The sequence below is a fragment of the Elgaria multicarinata genome, chromosome 3 (genome assembly GCF_023053635.1).
Source record: "Elgaria multicarinata webbii isolate HBS135686 ecotype San Diego chromosome 3, rElgMul1.1.pri, whole genome shotgun sequence".
NCBI classification, from domain to species: domain Eukaryota; kingdom Metazoa; phylum Chordata; class Lepidosauria; order Squamata; family Anguidae; genus Elgaria; species Elgaria multicarinata.
Window position 1 is genome coordinate 87122712 of NC_086173.1, and position 20334 is coordinate 87143045.

The following is a 20334-nucleotide window of genomic DNA, read 5'->3' on the forward strand; positions in this document are numbered from 1 at the left end:
ATTCTCGCAGGCTCGGTTTCTGAAACTGTTTTAGCTGACCAAATTGTTTAACATTTTGTCTATTTAAATTTTTATGTTGTATTTTATGATGTATTTTTATGCCGCATTTTATTATCTTATGGATTGCTGCAAACCACCCAGAGAGTTTCAGCTGTTGGGCGATAGAGAAATTAATAATAATAATAATAATAATAATAATAATAATAATAATAATAATAATAATACAGCATGATCTGGCAAAGCCGGGGCACATCTACAGGAAAGGTTTGCCCCGGAGTTGCTTCACAGTAGCGGGACGCAGCCACCATTGCGAAGCCATCGGGGGTGGGTGGGTGCGTGGGGCAAACCCTGGAAACTCCGCTCCAAAAAAGTCAGGCTCTTACCCGGACTTTTTTGGCAGCGGAGCCCATGGTGCCCCTTGATTGGTCACCATGGGCAGCCCTGCGCCTCTGGAGAAGTAAACAAAACCGTGGGGGGGGGAGCAATGGGCCCTTTAATTAAAACAAAACAAAATACCATTATATCTGTGGAGCTCTGCAGATACAGATAATAAAAATAAAAAGGAATGAGGGTGGGTGGGGAGGAATGGGCAGCCAAAGGGAGGAGATGTGGTTTACCCAGTTCCTTTCGCATCCTCTTCTGGCTGCCCCATTCCTCCCCCCGTTTTTATTTTTATTATTTCTACCTGCGGAGATCTGCACATACAGATTATAAAATTTAAAAAGGGGGAGGAACGGCCCTGTTCCTCTCCAACCCCCCTGGTTTTATTTTTATTTCTACTTTTCCAGAGGCTCGGGGCCAGAAAATTCACACTTGCCTTCCTTCCCGTGCAGATGCCAGGAAGGAACGCAAGTGCGGGTGCAAGGTGCCTCATGGCGCCAAAGCATTGGTGTAAAGTCATGTCCCTCTAGAAAAGCTGCCACAAGCGAGAAAAGAGACCAAAATAATAATATACTGGCATCACGGTAATTTTTTTTTTTTTTTTTTTTTTTTTTTTACAGAAACGGGCTATTAAAATGCATCCACACCAACATCCAGAAAGCAGTCATACTTAAAACATGTTCATTAGTCAGGAAATTTCTGAATCAGTAATAGACAGCATGACTTAGCAAAGGCTGTCATGTTCATCTAGAAAAACCGCCACAAGCAAGAAAAGAGAGATGCTGCTGCTACTACTACTACTAATAATAATAGCAGCAGCAGCAGCAGCTTGAGTCCTCTTGGCCACAGGGAAACAAAGCTCCCTTAACTGCCTCATTGCAACTATTTCCAGAGGGGTAGTCCTGTCATTCCGACGCAGCACAAACAAGTGTCTTGTGCAACCTTAAAAGATGAGCACATTTTTATTCTGGCCGAAGTTTTCACAGATGCTGTCCACTTTGGCATATACATAAATGTTAACCCCAAATTGGCAGATTTATAGACCCGTGCTGATTACCTTAATAGCTGACCATTTGCAAAACATTAATGTGTCTGTGTTATCATGAGATGATGGGGAGAGCCCTGCTAGATCTGACCAAAGGCCTGTATCTAGTCCAGCATTCTTTTCACACCATGACTAACCAGCTGCTTGTCGGAAGCCCACAAGTAGGCATGAGTGCAATAGCATCCTCCTGCTTGTATTCCCCAGCAACTGGTGTATACATCACCATACTGCCTCCAGTACTGGAGTACCATACAGCCACAGATAGCCTGAGTCTCCATGAATTTGTCTACCCCCTTTTAAAGCCACCACAATTACAATAGTGAGCCAATTAACATATGTCATTTATTCAAACCACAGGAAATAAAGGCCACAGCTAGACCTAAGGTTTATCCTGGGATCATCCAGGGTTTGCCCCTGCCTGAGCACTGGATCCCCTGTGTGTCACCTAGATGAACAGGTTTGACCCCTGGACGATCCAGGGATAAACCTTAGGTCTAGCTATGGCCAAAGTTAAGTCTCTCTCTGATTTGTATTTCAGCAGTTTCCAGTTAACATCTGCCTTTCAAATTCCTTTGTTCAAGAATGGCCACCTTAAGGTCATTCACACAGTGCATCTGAGGAAATGGACAGTGTCCGTGAAAGCTTATGCCAAAATAAATGTGTTAGTCTTTAAGCTGCCACAGGACTCTTTGTTGTTTTTACTACCTCAGTGCCTGGGAGGCTCCCTGCAAAGAGTAGTACATCACTCACACCCATGTTGTGTGAAGAACCAGCAGCTGAGGCTGCCTCAGGACAGCACAGAGCTGACATGGCTGGTGTTGCCATTTAATGAGAATGTGTCTGGCTCACACTTGCTGCCACTTTTATGGGGCTTATTAACTGTGTGTATATGCTGTCCATTCTCCAAGGCCTGAAATGATATTTTAGCTTCACAAGAACAACTCTGTATGAAAGATTAGCTTAGAGAGGAACAGAGGAAGCTGCCTTTAAATTAAATCAGACCATTGGTTCAGCTAGCTCAGTATTAGCTATACCAGGGGTGGGCAGAAGGTAGACCTCCAGATGTTTGGGACTTCAACTCCCAGACACCTCTCCCAGCATGGCCAATGGTCGGGAATGCTGTGAGCTGAAGTCCAAAACGGGACCACTGACAAGAAGATCATGGAGTTCTTCCTCCTCCTCTTCACCCTTGGAACCTGCTTGTTCACCCTCCCCTTGCTCTGGCCCAGACAATGGTGGTGGTGAGAAGGAGGGAGCCATGGATGCCACTGTCAAATTGCTCTCTGTCAAGCAAGCAAGTAGTAGCAATGATGAAAGATGATGAGCAATAGCAGCTGGTGACAATGAGCTTCATCCCACGTACCCGTTTCCCTCGAATTATTCCCATAGTGTAAAGCTGTCGTTGTTGTTGTCAGCTAAATATAAAGCCTTACACGGCTTGGGACCACAATACCTGATGGAACGCCTGTCCCAACGTGAATATACCCAGTCACTATGTTCAACATCTAAGGTCCTCCTCCGGGTGCCTACTCTGAGAGAGGCTCGGAGTGTGGCAATGAGGGATAGGGCCTTTTCGGTGGTGGCCCCCAGACTATGGAATGACCTCCCTGACGAGGCTCGCCTGGCACCAATGCTGCTATCTTTCCAGTGCCAGGTTAAGACTTTCCTCTTTGCCCAGGCATATGGTGGCACATCTTAGTCACCCACATGTTTAGTTTTTTAATGGTTTTTAATGCTTTATGTGTGTATGTTTTATGTTTTAGAATTTTAAATTTTGTATACTTGTTTTTATCTCAATTTTAGAATTTTTGTAAACCACCCAGAGAGCCCTGGCTATGGGAACGGTATATAAGTGTAATAAATAAATAAACAAATAAATAAATCACACCCTGGGCAGTGGCACTCCTAAGATCCTTTGCCTACCAGGAATGGTTTTTAATGCTTTATGTGTGTATGTTCTGTGTTTTAGAATTTTAAATTTTGTATACTCATTTTTATCTTAATTTTAGAATTTCTGTAAACCGCCCAGAGAGCCCTGGCTATGGTGGCGGTATATAAGTGTAATAAATAAAATAAAATAAATAAAAAGGTTTAAGAGAGAAATGTAAAAAATCATAAAAAATCAACTGATTACCCAAACTGATTCAAATTCGGTATGCTTAAAACCCTCCATAATATCTATTACTGTGCCAATTTTGATGTCTTTATCTTTAAAACTTACACAAATGTAAGCATTTTTTAAATTTGTACTTAAAACATATCACATCCTCCTCCTGCGCCCCCAGTGACCGCTCGGAGAACAACAAAAGGTTCACTCCTAAAGGGGTAATAAAATACGTTGGTTCTTTTGGCTAAGAAGGACAATTAAAGCAGGATGCATGGGAGTACTTCACAGTTAAAGTAGATTATAAGCTGGAAAACTTCGGAGTCCTTTGCCTGCAAGTCGCAGTGATCACACAGTATAACGTTGGTGTGATTAAGCTAAATGGCAGTGAAAAGGTAGACTTACGGAGGGAAGGAACCCATTAAGGATGTCTTGCCAAAGGGCTCTAAAAACCTAGAGCTGGTACTGGTTCTGGGCCTGATCCACTCACCTGCCTGTTCCTCCCCCCCCCATCTGCATAGACTGTACCTCTGAAAAAAGGCTACAGTCTTTCTGAAGTGTGGAGGAGGTTGTATATCCATTGCATTCCAAAGCATTTGCAAATGAAAAAATGTGTATTCAAACCACTTCCACCCCATACCCTGAATGTTGGTCTTCATGTTAATTTGTGTGAACTTCATCATAGCTAGTGAATGTACCAATGTAATTGTTTCCGATCTGGATGTTGTTTCAGAACAAGAAAAAAGGCAGCATTTATTTAGGTATGGATAATGATATTATATTATTCATTTTTTATTTATGCTATTTATTTATTTATTTATTATTATTATTATTATTATTATTATTATTATTATTTATTACATTTCTATATCGCCCAATAGCCGGAGCTCTCTGGGCGGTTCACAAAAATATATTGTGCAATAAATACAGTTCTCTAGGCTGCTTACAATAAAAAAATTAAGACTGTAAAAAGTGAAACACCAACATAAAACCTTAAAACATGATAAAGCAAACAACAACATAAAACCAGAGTAAAAACGATAACAGTAAGCAGCATTTGTGCAAAGCAGAAAAAGCAGTAAAAAGCAGTAAAAGATTTTAAGACTGAAAATCCTGGGGAAATAAAAAGGTCTCCACTTGGTGCCAAGAGGACGACATTGTAGTTGCCAAACAAGTCTCTGGGCAGCACATTTCACTACCAGGGTGCCACCACTGAAAAGGCCCTCTCCTTGATAGTCACCTTCCTCAACTTAGGCCAGATCTACACGTCGTTGCGAAGGCGCTTCCGTACGCCGTTTTTAAATACGTACCTAAATGAAGCGCCTCTTTCTTTACTGCTTCATGCGCCTTTTCTTTCATTTCGTTTCATCGGAGTGGTTCACACTCTTCTAAATTTCTGTCCCTTGCGTCCCTTCCGTCCCAAGTGGGCGTTTCTTAGAGGCTGGCTTTGGTGGATGCTTGTGACGTTCTCCCTTGCTCCCCCCCTTTTTTAAAAATTCCTCAAATCCCAGAATTCCCTGTTTGGGTCGTTGTGCTCATTGTGGAGAAGATGGAGTCCATGGATAGTGGTAGGTTATGGACGTTTTTTCCTCCCTTTGTCCCGAAGTTCCCTGTCCACGTGCATATATGAGACGAACGAACGGGGGTTTTGTATATGAAGGTTTTTTCTCCCTTTGGCCCCAAGTTGCCTGTATACGTGCGCATGTGAGACAATCGAACGCCTGTTATGAATATAAGGTGTTTTTTCCCCCTTTGGCCCGTAGTTGGATGCGCACGGGCGCATGTGTGATGAACGAACTAGTGCTACGTATAGGAATTATGTGTCTCCCTTTGGCCCCAAGTTGCTGGTACACGTGCACATGTGAGACGATCGAAGGAGGGTTTTGTATAGCAAGGTTTTTCTCCCTTTGGCCCCAAGTACTAGTGCTACGTATAGGAATTAAGTGTCTCCCTTTGGCCCCAAGTTGTCAGTACACGTGCGCATGTGAGACGAACTGCTATGTGTTTCAATTTAAACATTCCTGTTGGTTTAAACATTGTCTTTCAATTTTTAATACAGGTAATGGACGGCTTTGCAGCTTTGGGATTTCGGGGATCCTGCGGAGCCACAGATGGAACGCATAATTGCAATGTTGTTGCTGTATATTCCTTCACTCTCTTCGCGACTTTATGTTTTGTGTTACGTTGTTACATATTGAATAAAAACCTTTTGTATTGGCATCTGTACTTCCCTTTTCAACCAGTAGTCTCCAAAAAATGAAGTTTTGTTTAAAAAATAACTTTTTTTAAATTAATAATGTACATAAATAAAAAATAGCACTTCATTAAAAAGAGAACATGCATTCATCAGCAGACATAAAAACCTCAAAATTAAAGGATAATCTAAGGAGGGATGGGGTGGGTTTGTGTGCGGAGGGGAGAAACTTAACATTATTTACATTCCAACATGCAGAAATGAAGTGAGCTTGACCAGGCAGCAAAAGCAGTTTTGCTAAGAAAAATTCTGTGCAAAAGTGCAGGTTTTGAAAACGGGGGGGGGGGGGGTGACGAAAGTATCTGTTCTTACTTTAAGAAATTATGCCATGAGGCAGGGGGAAGAATACAGTAAAAAGAGAACATGCATTCATCAGCAGACATAAAAACATCGGCATTTTCTTCTAAAGAAAAAAGTTAATGAGAACACAGCTCCCCTCTCCTCGCTCGCAGGAAAGGTGAAAAGATGGATGCTGCTTTTCGCGCCGGATTTGTGGGTTGGCTATAGACTATACGCACAATAGCCGCCTTTCTGTAAACAGCAGATTAACTGAACATGCACATATGCGCATCCCTATTAAGAGCTAAAAAAAAATTAAAAATGGGAAAGGCAACAGAGGAAAGCAATGAGGAAAATGGAACCCACCACACCTGTCCTCGTACGCGAGAAAGGTGATGATTAAAGATGGATGCTGCTGTTCGCACCGGAAATGGTATCGGAAGTCGAAAGGCAACAAAATAAGTCTGGGCGGAGCGGGGCGGGGAGGAAAGAGCGAATAATTGTTACACACGTTGGAAGAAGGAACGCCTTAAATTGACTTAAGACAGACTAAATAACAGCGCTCAAAAGCTGGGAAAATGCGCTTTGAAAGTAAGCCTGTGTGTTTCAATGAGCTTCGGGGCGCACTCCAGATGCACGCAAGCGCCTTCGCAACGACGTGTAGATCTGGCCTTAGTCAGTGAGGGCACCCAAAGGAAAGCTTCTGAAGATGACCTTATTATTTGGGCAGGTATATTGGAGGATATTATTTTTCAGGAGACCTGGCCCCAAGCCAATTAGGCTGTAAAATTTAATATAGCACTTTGAATTGGCATAGAAAGGGGATGGAAGCCAGCCACAAAGCACTGGCATGATACAATTGTATCATCCAGTCCCTGTGAACAACCTTATGGCCCTCTTTTGGACAAGCTGGTCTCCAGATCATTTTCAAGGCACCAGTACATATTTATTTATTTATTTATTTATTATTTATTTATTACTTACATTTATATACTGCCCCATATCCAAGCTCTCTGGGTGGTTTACAAACCCAATGAGCAGAAAATGATACATAAAAAATGCGCGGCTTCACAGGGAATGGTATGATGTGGCTGTGAGTTGGCAGCTGTGTCACATAAACAACAGAGCGCAATTGTGCAGCCACGGTGGAGTATATGCAGCATATAGGCTAGCCCCTAGACTTAGTAATTAACTTAAGTCCTGCTTGTTTCATTTGGTCTCTTCAAATTATGACTAGGTCTGGATCCAACCCACTGTGTATATCAGCTCAAAACACCACTCTACCATCACTTAAGTAATCTAATTTGCAATCAGGAAGTGTCTTCTGAATGTCCCCGCCATTAACCTCAGTCCTAAAATTATCTGATATTTTTAGTAGATCCCTCTCCTCCTGAAGATCACACCAAATAATACTAGAGGATTGGAGAATTACAAGTGTTGTATCACTATACATACACACTTACTATAGTTGCTAGGATTTATTATGTAGATAATCTTTTAAAAGCAAACTTAGTAAATCTATTCTATTCCCCTTCACTTTGCCTAGAACTCTTGGGAATTAAGGCAGAACATAAAGATTTAGAAATAAATAATAAAAAGAAACATGCTCTCATTTCATGAGATTATTTTGCCTTTGGAATGAGTAATTTATTGATTCAAGAGCCACCTGTTCCATTTTTTTAAAGTCATAGTGACTATATATGTATTCTGACAGATTATATAAATAGTTGATGTACTTAGATAATTAACATAACTTAGATAATTCAGTAAGGGAGCTGTGACCTGTCACTGATAGAGCCTAATGTACTCTGCTTTCTTAAAGAAACTGTGATCCCTTATCTTTCAAAGCCTTCTAGGCAGAAGGAAAATAGGAGAGAAGGCTTGCTTATCAATCAGTGTTGATAGAAAGTTCAAATGCCTCTATGGACCAAAACTGGTATCTGTATAATATCATCTCTTAACTGCTGCTTTGAATGTCTCAGCGTCCTTTTTTGACATTGTGACCTGTCTCAAAATCCAGGGATGGGACAGTATAGCTATTTTACATAATATATAATAGTAACAAACAGAATGCCTGTCTGTCTATCCGCACCATCACACAAAGACCATGAAACCTAGATTTTGCATGCATTCCTAGGGTATACAGCACTGGGTTATTTTTTAACAAAAAAACCAGATTAATTTTTATTAAATTAAGGAGCAATCCTATGGCCCCTACACATTGTCTGAAGGGCCACAGGATAATAGAGATTGCCCCCTCTGTGGTCGGAGACAGTGCTCCATCCTCAGAAGAGGGAATTGGAGATCTGGCCCCTTGCAGCTGATGCAGAAAGAACCACGCTGGCTGCCCTCTGAGGTCAGAAAATTGACCTAGGAGTGTGGGAAAAGCACACAGCTCAAGCAGGCAGGAGATAATACTGGGGAGGCCAGGATACAGGCTATCCTGAGGTTCTCCCAGGCTCCTTCCCTCCCCCTCTGAAGCACCACCACTAGACAGGCAAAAAAGTCAGTCTAGAGAAAAACTATCAGAGGACAGGGAGGTGAAGATTGCCTCCACCACTCCTTCAGGCCAGCAGGGCATTGGATACATGGAAGCCTCTGAGTTCAGAGGCTTCCGTCTCATGAGGCGCAATCTGTGGTATTGCGCCCTACAATGTTTCCATATGTTTGAAACCTGCAGTTCCACCATCACTCATTAGGAGCAGACTTCCCTAACCAACACATAGCTTTGCAGTTGATACAGTTTAAGGCCAGAGGGGAGGAGTCTGAGAGACAGAGTTACATTCCTGCCAACTCCTCCCTGTTGAGGGGCAGCCCACCCTCAGGAGTGTAGGGGTCATACTTACAGGGGTCAGCAGACCTGGCTTTGTTCAGACAGGCACAATATGTCCAATTCTGACAGCTTCAAAATTTGGCCTAAAGATTTTCTAAACCATGCTTTCATTAGTAAATAAATAAGTCCAACCGTGCCAAGCCAAGTACTTTCATTAGTAAATAAATAAGTCCTACTACCTCAGCCCTTTAAATCTCTGTTGCATCTCTCACTAGGAACATGGTAGAAGATTAAAATGGTGGCTAGATTCGCCATCTAGCACTGCTCAAATGCTGGCCTAGGATCGACATCAGCAGTGGGCCATGACACCTGCCCAAGGATGCCAGGTGCTGGTTCTAGCCCTGGAACTGACACCTTACCGAACAGATTAGTGCATGAATATAACATGTTTTCTGTTCAGACAGCACAGCTTCACTACGTAACCAATTCTTGCAATTACTAAATACTCCTTCCTACAAAACTATTCCTTATTTGACTAAACGGTCAAGCAAATTTTAAACTGAGAAGCAGATTTCCAATTTGACTTGATGAGTGACTTCAAACACTCCTCTGCAACCTATGCAGGAAAAATTAAAGCTGTTAAAAACCCATACAGGTGTTTGGGACTGCAGTCCGCATCTTTAGGCAGCAATCATGAGGTCACTGCCGCACCTGCGATTCATATTAATAGTGCATCAGCAAAGACAAAGTGTGATGTGATAATGTGACGGTGAGTGGGCATGGGCAGGCATATATCATTGGCCTGGCTGATGATCAGATACTGAAAACAAAGTGAAAAGCTAATTTAAGAACAATTTTCCTAAGTTAGTTTCCCATTAATTTTTAAGCTGCAACCAGAGCTAAAGCACCATTAACAAAACTTGCATTCAGTGCAGGACAGAGGAGATGTTGTCGATGAATTATTTATTTATTACATTTATTTATTAAATTTATATACCGCCCCATAGCTGAAGCTCTCTGGGTGGTTTACAAAAGTTTAAAACAGTGAACATTAAAAAGTATACAAAATTTAAAACCATCAAAAATATAAAAACAAGAGTATAAAACATAGTCTCCAAAGCAGACTATGGAGAGCTAAACGGTTTCAACTAATCAGATCAAGATTTCAGAGGAGGACCATGTAAGGTGTCTTGGGTTCCTTGCAAGAAGATAAAAGGCAGGATATAAATGTAATTAATGATAATAATAATAATAATAATAATAATAATAATAATAATAATCATTTCTCTATAGTCTTTAGCCCTTTACACATTAGAACCATAAGAACATAAGAAGAGCCATGCTGGATCAGACCAAGGGCCCATCCAGTCCAGCACTCTGTTCACACGGTGGCCAACCAGCTGTCGACCAGGGACCCACAAGCAGGACATGGTGCAACAGCATCCTCCCACACCAGCAACTGGTGTACCAGACAGGCTGTGCTAAACAGACGATTGTCATGGAGCAAAACAGCCAAAGCGGTAATGGGTGTATACTGTTGAAGGCACAATTTATGCTGAACACCAGTAAAATTTGAATGCTTAGGTAATACTGGGGAATGCCAACAGACTGTTTATCACTACTAAAGGCTATGTTTGACACTACTTTCTTTTATGGATTATATAATTGTTTACGAGAGATGAGGTGGATCAAAAATAGGTGCTTTTCAACCCAAACTATTTTGTTAATTTAGCCAGCTTACAAAGTTACAACAATTGATTAAAATACTGACAGAATAGACTGTCTACTTCAAATTCCTAAAGACTTGTAATTCTGTACGTCTGACTTGTCTTTTTTGCACAGCGATGTATCAGCTGATTTCCCAAGTACTAAATGAGATAGATAATTGAACATTTCCCTTTTCTGCCAACAATTCAGCCAAAATCATCAGAGACTGTTTTAAAGGTTACAGATGCTGATTCCTTAGTGTTTTGTGTGGGACTCCTGCCACTGATTTTGGCCAATATACACAAGGGAATGGGAAGGACAGATGAGAGAAGAGGGTGGAGAAGATAGTGGGAAAATGAGCAAGTATTTGCTCTAGGTTTTGCCCTTCCAAAATGTCAAGCACATGTTTGTTTATCAAGTGCTTGCTTTGTTTTGAACTTTTTAAACCTCTCTGTTATCTGGCCTCCATCCTCTTTCTAGAAACATTGCTATTTTAAAATAAAAATGCATTGTTTCAATGACTGCTGGCTGTTGAAGAAACTTTCTGATCACCTCAACCCTATAGACTACTTCTTTCGTGGAGTATTGTTTTGGCTGACAGCTGCTTCTTTCCAAATCACAGAAACAGGAACCAAATCTTTACCCAGCTACCACTCTCATGTATTCTGAAAAGAAAAGCTATTACTTATACATGTGTGCCATTGTGCACACTTCAAATCTGACACAGAAGACACATGGGGTTTGTGCGGTGGTAACAAAACTCAAGTCAGAAGTAGCTCCAAAATACACTGGGCATAATTCAACTAAGCCGGAGAACATTTTAAGCACCAGTGATTCCAATGGGCTATATTTATTTAATACATGCTTGCTTCTTCCATTGAAATCATGGGACTCCATGAAATCATGGAAAGTGCTTTAGTTTGACTGGATTGTATTATGTTTTAGAGCGGACTTTTACCATACATTTTGTACCAACATTGTTTGAAATTATCTTTGGGTAGTTAATTTTTTTCTATTACATTATGCATTACACTTTAATTTGTATCAATGACAATCTTTTAATAATCCAAACAGAAGAATAGCTAGTCTAGTGATGACCTGATTAAACATTAGCAATCCCAATATTATTTGGATAATCCTTACATTTAGAGGTTCATCAGACAAGTGCTTTATCGCACGCTCGCTACTGCCCACTTACGGATGTGCACGTGTCCTTTAGACGACGACATCCACCTCCCGTGCTCCTTCCGCTCATTTTTCCATTGCAAAATAGACGCCTTTTAATCCAACTTTAAAATAAATGGAATGTGCCGCTATCTCCTGCTGTGTGCAGGAAAAATGGCGCTATAAAAATGCCCCCTGCATGGGCTACATGGTCTTTACTTCCTTTTTCCCTGCTGGGAGGAAAGAGAAAGTAATGAGGGACAAAAGTGTGGGCAGTAAAGTGACGGTAAGGAAATGTGATTTTCCCCTGTGTGATGACGCTCATAATCACCATTGTTGATTTCATCTCATTTTATGAACAGCATCTTTTCACTTAAAGCTTTAGAGAGAGGCCTGAACAGTTAAGGATTGAACCACTTTCTTTCAGGTAGACTCGTCCCAAGCCATAAAGGACTTAATAGGTTATAACCAGCATTTTGAATTTTGCCTGGAAACAGACCAGTGAGGCTGTTGTAACAAGGAATTCACATGTTCTATGTAGCCAGCCTCAGTCAACAGTCTTGCTGCAGCATTCTGAAGTGAGAGGTACACAGCTCTTTTGAAAAAAGCAGACCTAGAAAACTCCATCTAAGAATCATATTAGTAACTATCCCATAGATCAAAATGATGTTAACAACAATAACAAGAAATTTGGATGCCATTTTCTGACATTCAGTGGTCTTCAAAGGAGACAATAGTTAATGAAACATCCAAAATAAGAGAGCAACCAGGGTTTACGGCTCATTTTGGACATAACCTATTTCAGGATAAACCAGGATCTGAAATCATGGTTTGAAGTTAGATTCAGATCCTGGTTTGTTCTAAACTTGGTACCAAAGTTTCCCAGTTTGGATGTAAACTAACCCAAGAAGTCTTCAGTGACAGCATGCAAAGAAGAGAGGATTAAAATTTGCAGGGGATGCAGGTAGGTAAAAAATTCATGTAGATCTCAGTTTAATAAACTAAATATGTTTTGCCTGAACCAGGCCTATAAAAACCAAACAGGACCCCTTTCTACACCTAAGGGTTATCCCAGGAAAACCGAGGGATTGTCCTTGCCTGCTCCCAGGATCCCCTGTGTGTCATTTGGTTTTTTTTTAGTAATGTAAGAAGAGCTGTGCTGGATCAGACCAAAGGCCTATCAAATCCAGTATTCTGATCTCCCAAGGGTTTGATGCCAATGGGAAGCCCACAAGCAAGATGTAAGTGCAATGGTGCCCTCTGATCTATATTCGCCAGTTACTGGTATTGAGAGACATATTGGTTCTGACAATGGGGGCTAAATACAGATATAATGACTAGCAACCTTTGATAGCCTTCTCCTCCAGGAATTTGTCAAATCCCCTTTTAAAGCACCCATGTTGGTGGCCTTTGCTAAGTCGTGTAGCAGCAAACTCCATAGTTTAACTATGCACAGTTTGTAGTAGTATTTCCTTTTGTCTATTCTGACTCTCCTACCATTCATCTTCATGGAAAGCCACTTTCTCCACATCATACATAACGTTATACATTAACATTATACATATGTTATACATGTTACACATTAACATTATCGTGCACCTTCATACTCACCTTTTTTCTAAGATGAAGAGCCCCAAATATTGTAACCTTTCCTCATAGGGGAATTGTTCCACTGCTCCAGTCCCTTGATCACTTCGGTTGCATTTTTCTGCACCTTTTACATATCTGTTTTGATGTGTGGCAACCAGAACTGTAGACAATATACAAAGTGTGGTCACATCATACCGTATGTTTGTATAAAGGCACTATGATATTGGCAATTTTATTTTCGATTCCTTGCCTAATGACCCCCAACATGGAATTTACCTTATCACAACCACTATGGACTAGATTGATGTTTTTGTAGAGTTATCCAACACAACCTCAAGATCCTTGTCCTGGTCAATCACACCGATTTAGGCTCCATCAACATATATGTTAAGGAGGAATTCTTTGTCCCAATGTGCATCACTTTACACTTCTTTATATTGAATTGCGTTTGCTATTTTGAAGTCTATTTCCCCAGTTTACATCCCCAGTTTGAAGCCAACTGTTTACATCCCTCTAACCAATATTTTAGAGACAACATAGAAACGATTGCACCCCGAATAAATGCTAGGTGAGTGTTGACAAATTATTTTGTTATTTTATCACGGAATTCTGAAGCACATATATGAACAGTTCATAAGCATATGAACTATCTCCAACAATAAAATAGAATCATAGAATCATAGAATTCTATGGGGCCTATAAAGCCATTAAGTCCAACCCCCTGCTCAATGCAGGAATCCACCCTAAAGCATCCCTGACAGATGGTTGTCCAGCTGCCTCTTGAATGCCTCTAGTGTGGGAGAGCCCACAACCTCCCTAGGTAAGTGGTTTCATTGTCGTACTGCTCTAACAGTCAGGAAGTTTTTCCTGATGTCCAGCCGGAATCTGGCTTCCTGTAACTTGAGCCCGTTATTCCATGTCCTGGACTCTGGGATGGTCGAGAAGAGATCCTGGCCCTCCTCTGTGTGACAACCAATTAAGTATTTGACGAGTGCTATCATGACTCCCCTCAATCTTCTCTTCTCCAGGGAAGGATCTACGCTACTGCTTTAAAATGGTTTATAACAGTAGAGACAACTGTTGGGGCCCAGGACACACTCTGCATACAGTTTTCATACCATTTTCAAAGTGTCATATCCTGCTTGGTGTAGATCTGGCCCAGGCTAAACATGCCCAGTTATTTCAGTCTCTCTTCATAGGGCTAAATAAATAAGAATTGATGTCATTGCCTGTAAAATGCTGAACGTTTTCTCTTAGGTCTTATCTCTCAAATATTTGTAGTCCTACAAGAACCTCATTCAGTGCATTTACATACGAACATGAAAGCTGAAACTAATGTTACAAATATCTTTTGATTAATCATTTTTGAGGATAACTCTTCTGAAAGTAACTGCCAAGACGGATGTGAATAGCATGGCCACAAACCAGATAGATTATGCTGACTCACAAAATCACTACTTATCTAAGCATTGAATGAAAATGAACTATTAAGGAGCTCATTTGGTATTTGTTGTGCGGCCATTCTGAACATGGTCCAGTTTTTAATCCTACCCCACCCATCCACTTTGGTGACAGATTTGGTCTTGTGCAATTTTCTAGACACGCTACTGCTTCCCCCACACTTTAATTGTTTGTTTTATGTTGATAATTTTTTTACATGTCACAGTTTATGCACAATAAAGGAACACCATGTTGCTAAAGGAAAAACAAAACAAAAAACAGGCATTCCAGTTCAATTTCATTACAGATAATATAAGACCTTGTTGCCAATCTGATATGTTTGTTCTTCAAGACATCAGCTGTGACAAATCCATTTTTTCCCAAGAAGCAGCACTCAACCATAAAAGCAAGCAATCATTTGTATTCTCTACCGATCAGTCTTGCATCCCTGTTCCCGTGGCCGAGCATATTTTAAAATGGGCATTTGGAACACCTAAGAGCAATTTTGCCCCCATGAATGAAATCCTTCAGCAGTCTGAAGGCCTCTTGCTCCCTCCCAAGACTCTTAACCTTTCTCTCTTGCTGCCCTGTATGTCTGGAATGGCCTTCTGGAACACCTGCATGATGTAGACCGCTGCTCTCCCCCTCTCTTCCCACCCCCTTCAAGTCCTTCCTCAAAACCTAACTTTTCTGTGAAGCCTTTGGCACAACCCCATAGTTCCCATGCATGCACTACTGTAACTAAGCCTAAGCATGTCTAAATGAAACAATTGCACATTCTTCTCCTGTTTCACACTGCTTCTATTTCTCGTGTCAAACTTTAGTTTGTAAGCACCTTGGAACAGGGACTTTGCATTCTGTAAAAGATCAAGCACACTGATGGTGCAATAGAACTAGCAAAATCACCACCATCACCATCATCGGTTTCCTAGTTGGACAGAACAACATCAGCCAGAGAAAGTATTCCTTGCTCAGCCTGTTTTATTCACATTATTCACTGATGATTTACATGCATCTTATACAACAAAATCCATTAACACTGAACAGAGCTGGACTGGTTCTTTTTTGCCATAGAGGACTGGGTGGACTACTAGAGCATTTCCCTACAAACAGAAAAAGAATTGTTATAGATCATTCACAAAGTTTCCTTTACCAATCTACTGCATTTTTAGAGCAAGAGAAACCTTTCTTTATCCAGCTGATCCTAAAATATGCCAGAGCATGTTCATTCTTCTACCAGACAAGCTAGAAATATTTTAAACAGCTGAGAACTTGTCCACAGTTTCTTGGAGCATCATCTCAGAGGAGAATCACATTTCTTTACCGTCACTTCTCCACCTGTGCGTTTGTCCCTTATTACTTTCTCGTTTGAAAGAGAAAGTAAACGACATGAACTTGGCCCATTCAGTGGGCCATTTTGATCCCGCTGCTTCTCCTGCACACAGCAGGAGAGAGTGGCAACTTCCATCTTTAAAAATAAGTCAGCCTTACTGGGGTCTTTTTTGGTTGTGCAAAGAAGGCTAGAAGGGGTGGGAGGCAGACGACACCATGAGAGGGACTCGTAAAAATCTGTGAGTGTCCAGTAACGACAGTGCAATAAAACGCTCATCTGATGGAGCTCTTGTTCACATGATAAAGAAGTCACTAGGTTAGGCGACTATGGTGAGCTAACGATGTGTAGAGTGTTGGTTTGGGTTCAGAAAATCAAGGCTAAAATCCCCACTTATATGTGAAGGTCGGGGCAGAGTAGCAAATGGCACCCCACCCACTCCCCAGCAGTCAAGATGCATTGTACCCAAGCCAGCCAATTTACTTTGGCACCTGAAGCAGAAAATCCCACAAGTGCTCCCTTACTCCCTGGCATGAAAACACTGCAATAATTAAATAACTGAACATTTTGCTGCCCTTTCATGACACCCCAAATCAGCTGCCTCAGGCAATTGCCTCACTCCGCCAAATAGTAGGGCCATAACCCACGGCCTTGGGGAAACCATTATATTTATTACTAACCTACCTCAAAGGGTTGTTGTGAGAATAAAATGTTGATTGCTGTTCCATGGCAGAATGGCAGGATACAAATTTAACAAATAAATAAAGATCCTAGTGTGGGAAGCAAGGGAGGCATATCCTTACAGAATTTTAATTTTTGAGTGACCTGAAGGCTGTAAGCAATAATTATGTCTCCAACTAGGCTAAGAGCTAATCCCGCTAACAAGGATATACATTCATTTTTTTACTCCACTGTGGGATTTGGTCAAACAAAGGTTGGGGCTGTAGTTATGCTTCAAACATCTGCAAAATCTACTGAACCAAAGTCGCTAGTAGGACATTTTAAAAAAAGAAGAACATGTAGAGTCATACACAGTAACTATCATGTTGCCTTCAAGTTGTAAACTCTTCATTTGGAGGAGATTTGGGGGAAGACAAACAAGAGATCTCCCACATTCTTCAGAAGGTGGCAAAAGCCCATGTCAATTGGACCTCATGCCCTTTTTTGAACCAGAGAATTAACCAATGAAAACAGGTAAAGGGATTATTATCCAGGAACACCACACCACCCCGTGTTCATTTTGCTTTAACTCCTATAGACACAGAAAAGAGAAAAATGGTGTCCCAGGTCTAACCATAATGTTAGCTCTGGATAATTATTGCCATAAAGGACTTTTTAAAAAACCAACAATTTCTCTTTAGGAGATTCTCTTTTTGTTCTCTGAGATACATCCAGAAATGAATGCTATCCAAGTAATGTACTTTAATTCAAAACTATTTGTCAGGGTGGCATTTATTGCGCATCTGTCTGCAGAACCAAATGTCAAGCAACACACCTAAAAAAAAGATTGTGTTTCTGTACTACTCCCCTGGAACACAATGATGCTGTGGTGAATGACTCTTCTTCCTCTCGCTTGAAATTCTCTACTCGCTTTTAATGTTGATGTTATCACGCCTAGCCCCAAATGGGCTTGAATTATTATCTATACCTTACCAATAAAAAGCAATATCAGGAGCTTTTCTAAGTCTTTCTCTCCAGCATTTAGAAAAGCTAAGAAAAAAGTTCATAAGATCTTCTTAGCAGATATAAAGGCAAACATTTATTTTTCTCCCTATTCATTCTCAGTCAATGAATGCTAGAAAACTCCTCCACACTTGGAAGATTCCTGCTCTGTTTGCTTTGACTTCTTGTAACTAAGCCTAAGGGTAAAGGGGGGGGGGACTCTGAAAATTTCCACTAATGAATTCCAGACTTCTGAATATCCAGCTGCATTCTCTGAAGGTTATGTTGCAAACTGAGCCCAGCTGCATGGGCAACAAAATACGAATACAATTGTGATTGTGTTTACACAGTTTATAACACAAAGACTAAAGTAAAGCAGCAAATGTGGCATCTTGAATGAACTAAATTAACCGGAATGTGTAAGAGATCTTTTTTCTTCTATATGAAAACTGGTCGAACTGTGGAGCTGAACTTGTTCCCTAGAATGTGCACCAATTAAACCAATTAGTCACTTGACATTACTAATTTAAAAATTAGCACTTATCACTAAACAGTTTATGTATCATTACTAGCACTAATAATAATTAACATTTCTTGATATAGCAAGAGAAAATAGCAAGGCAAAGGAGAAAAGATTGAATTAACACAACATAAAAGGAAAAAATATATAGCCAGATTCTAAAAACAACAACACAGCCTGTATCCAGACTTAGTCATGCTTAGAATAGGTCCATTGAAATCAATTAACAAATTAGTCACGACTAACTTTAGTCTCATTGGTTTCAGTCTACATCAAGCATGACTAAATCTGGATCTAAATCCTTCCCCAACCTGACACCCTCCAGATGTTGGACTACAATTCCCATAAACCCAAACTAGCATGGCCACCAGCCTTGTTGGTCATGGATCATGGGAGCTGTCATCCAACATAGCTGAAAAGGATCAGGCTGGGGAAGCTATATAGCACAGAAACTTTTCAATTACAACAGTTGACCAATTGTAAACAGAGACCTCTCGTTCTCTCCAACCACCCTTGGGATATCTGTAAAAACTGTGTGCACCTATTGACATTGATTAGCACATACATGAATAGCGGCCAATCCCATCCCCACCCTCAAATTAATGGCAGTCATGCCACTCCCTCCTTCAGGCAGGCAGCCCCTTATGCTACAAATGGGGCAATGCATGCATATTTTGCTTTCACAAGAGTCTCTTGCAGAGAGCTTCGGCTATGGGGCAGTATATAAATGTAACAAATCAAATCAATCAAAGCAGACGTTTCTTGGCAAGGAAAATACTTTCCCCCCACATAACTGAAAACATATTCAATGAAGGAAAGTGTGAAATCTTCACATTTCATGGTTTCTAGTTCCAAGATATTTTTTACTAGCTGTACAGATATGCAATCATAAATACTAAATCTCTTGCAGTTCTAGGTCATAATTTTTTTGGTTGGTAAAACTTGTATAATATTATTATAAATCCAAGATGAACCATCATGGTCTTTTTAAAATGTCTACACATATCTTTTTGAATAAATTAAGGATTTTTCAAAAATTAAGAGGATTTTAAAACAATATCATAGGAACTGTCAAGAAATATATATATTGATAAACAAACGGAAATACCACCATTAATAAGGTGCTTGATATGATGAATAGCTTTAATTCACACTGAAATTTGGGGGGAGGTTTTAAAGTGTGCACCTTTGCCCATCTTTGTTTTGATATTTTATCTATTCTTGTTTATTTGTTTGATTTGGATCATTTTGGGCAAAATATAGAAGGAATATATAAATATTAATTTCCTATTTGCAGTTATAACAAAACAAACAAACAAAAACAAAAGGGAGAAAATTACCAACACTAACAAACAAAAAACGTTTAGACAGTTCTATTTCAAATGTACGCATTAATATAAGCAGATCATATGTCAGTAATCATTTGGACAAAACTGATAAGTAAAATACATGTTCAAATGCAGCAAGAGCAGTAAGATCTTCAGACCATTGAATGAAAAGGTGGTGTTTATCCTTTCAGGCTTGGAGTAGGAGTCTCTTTGCAACTCTAAGGCCTCTCAGGGTCCCCTTTTTCTGACCATCTGTTAATCCCTGCATCATGGGAATAATATAATTTAAAAGCACATCAGCATCCAGAATTATCACAGATTTTTTTCAAGAACAAAATTTACATGGGCAATAACTTCCAACCAGAAAGAAGCCACCACAGGGCATTCCCACATTCATATGCTTCAGCGACGCATTATCTGCATGCCATTGCAGGCATCTTGCAGACTTCTCTTAACCAGCCTTTGTGGTGTCAAAAGTACACAAAACATCCATTTTTGTTGAATCAGCCTCAGTTTTTAATCTACAGAAATAGTACCAAGGGAAGCTTCCATTGATTAGACTGCACAGGCCATTCCAGTTCCCCATTCCTCTCTAACATTCTAAATATCCACTTTATTGCATTCCAAATACATTTATAAACAACTAATGTCTCATACAGAGAAATACAATGGAAAATCTCACTGGAAACACATTAGAGGATATATTAATGCAGCTATAGGTCAATGATGGGAACTAAATGCTTTAATTATTTCTTCT